This window comes from Meleagris gallopavo, chromosome 12 (genome assembly GCF_000146605.3).
Source record: "Meleagris gallopavo isolate NT-WF06-2002-E0010 breed Aviagen turkey brand Nicholas breeding stock chromosome 12, Turkey_5.1, whole genome shotgun sequence".
Classification (NCBI taxonomy): Eukaryota; Metazoa; Chordata; class Aves; order Galliformes; family Phasianidae; genus Meleagris; species Meleagris gallopavo.
Window position 1 is genome coordinate 9178820 of NC_015022.2, and position 2503 is coordinate 9181322.

The window sequence follows — 2503 nt, forward strand, 5'->3', positions numbered from 1 at the left end:
AAAAGAAAAGAAAACAGTTCAATGCCGAGTCCATAGTTCTTAGCTTGACTTTACTCCCTATGCGGCTTTGTTTAGTTTGGGTTTTAAACAAGCAGACAAGTGTTTTGCAGATTCAGATATGGGGCAAAGAGACAGATCCCAACACCTCTAAAAAGTCAAGTTAAGAACCTAATTCAAGTCCTACAGGTTTAACTTTTTGGACTTATTACAAAAATAAAGTGCCATTAAGTTTCTTCTACAAAAGGCAATACTTCCTAAACATAAACTTTTTTCTATCCCCCCAAAGTGGTTATTACTAATTGTAAAACAGAGACTAACATAAGACAGGAACTGAAGTCCAAAACCCTCCAAATATTTTATTTATATATTATTTATTACTTATATATTATTTATCTCTTATTAAATATACATTTCAGGTACTTTATCTCATTATTATTATTCACAGCAGCCAGACTAACAAATAATCACCAAATTCACACCTTAAAAAATAAAAAGGAAAAAAGAGAAGAGAGACAGACATCTGAGTGAGCTACAAAACTTGCTGCCTTCTTTAACCAGGGTAGGGGAAGTGCCCGTATTTTCCTAAGCTGTTCACGCATACCATCAATTGTCAGCAATCTTCCTCCACAATAACACTTCATACGTATTTTCTTTACCTCTGAAAATCTATGCACAATTTACGGTCAAGAAGTGATAAGGACAAAGGAAGACAGGCAGTATATGAAGACAGGCATGGCAGTTTTATGTAAGTTTTACAAAACTGAGTAAAAAATACCTGAAGTTGCATATACTCTCCAAGAAATACCATCAATCTAAATAGCAACACATGAAGATAATGGGACTTCTGATTCTGTTCCTGAAGTCAACAACAGTTTTACCACATTATTATGAACAGGACTGGGGCCAACAATTTACTATAGGCACCCCTGAGAGAAGCATTCCCAGCAATTACCTGTAGAGGATGGGCAAAAAAGCTCTAAATAAAGATCTTCCTCTTCCAAGTCACCTGCCCTGAAAAATCAAGTAGAGCAAATTTGCTGGGACAGGAAAAAAGTTCTAAGTCATTAAAATACCTATCTCCAAACAACGGTTAGACTTTCTTTACGTTTTTCGGGTTAGAAAAGAAAAAAGTATACTTAACAGAAACAAATTCAATTGTTATTTCTTTTTCACCATCATACTGAAACATCTCCCCATGTTGGTCTGAATTTATGCATACAATATGGATTTTAAATTAGCATATGATCAGTCACCAAAGATGTCAAGTGCGTTATTAAGATTAGTCAAGTATGAAATACTATGGAGGGAAAAAATATTTCAAAGAAGATGTAAACTGACCTAGTTTCACAGCCCGTTGTTCTGAATTTTGAGGATTTCACTAACGACTGTATTTGTTTCATCTTGTCAGAATGACTTGCAGCTTATGAAATGCATTGATCTACTGGTGAGAATTAATTGTAGAACCCGGTGACTTCTGTCAAAGTAATATACTTACTTAAAACCTTTCTGTTGTATATCTTTGTTGGTGTCTCTAAAATTAAAATTCAAAACTTAACAAAAGTAGATTTCCCTAGGAATCTCAAAGTGTCAGCTGGAACTTTTCTTTCTTCTGGAACAATTCTATCTCATTTTGTATTCTATGCTAAACTCAAGGTCAGTTAACAAAATATATTCTGTGAATAAAAGTATAATTATTGGTGTAATTTGCAGTGCAAATGAAAGAAAATCATTACTGCCTAATTAACAGTACATATGTCAAGAATCCTGTAAGAAAAATAGAAATAAAATAATCATAACTCTAAGATCTGGAAGCTTTTTATCTCCTGCTCTGAACAGAAACCATGCACGCTGTATGTTGCCTAATTTCTTCCATAAATAATTCACTCCAATTTTTAACGATGATTTCTTGCTGAGGAGAACATATTTTTTACTTTAAAGTTTTGTATGATAATTTTTCAATAACATCTTCTCTAGAATGTCTGAAACATTTTTTTTTTAATCCATAATTTTTTCCGGAATATTTCCAAAAAATCTTTAAAATATAATGGAATGCAATTCTTGCAAGGTCAGAGTGTTCCCATGGAAGTCTCAACACAGAGGGTTCACTTCTTGAGTCACTGCTCTACCAGGACTCCCAGATACATCAGTAGGATTGCAGGAACAAGTTTCTGGTTCAGTTCAGGATAACCAAAAGCAAACATTCATTTACTAATTGGTGTTTTGGAGTTGAATAGAATACTGAACAGTTTATTTTGCAGATGCAGGATCAGACACCCAAGCTCCACCTGTCTGCTCTTCTGCAAAGTGATGTATCCTCAGCATGGAGGCTCTACTCACCAACATCTTGATGCCTCACGCAGAGCTCCAGACCACAGTAGTGCTGCACCCAGCTATGAGGGGACCACACATGCATCAAGGGAGCATCTTTCCAAGTTAAGGCAGCCAAAATCAGTGGCTGTTGTCACGGAGTTAACGAGATCAATCTACACCCGTGACAGGGGGC

The 2503-nt window shown here is 35.4% G+C and overlaps 1 long non-coding RNA gene across 1 annotated transcript in view; it reads right to left on the reverse strand.

The window, feature by feature from the left end:
• Positions 1 to 399: 399 nt before the first annotated feature.
• The window catches only part of LOC116217090, a 14875-nt gene continuing 12771 nt past the window's right edge, over positions 400 to 2503 (reverse strand). Inside the window, exons 2-3 of the long non-coding RNA XR_004161045.1 lie at positions 2338 to 2455; positions 400 to 1011 (exon numbers count right to left, since the gene is read on the reverse strand). This is a non-coding gene — a long non-coding RNA (uncharacterized LOC116217090). The remainder of the gene's footprint in view (positions 1012 to 2337; positions 2456 to 2503) is intronic.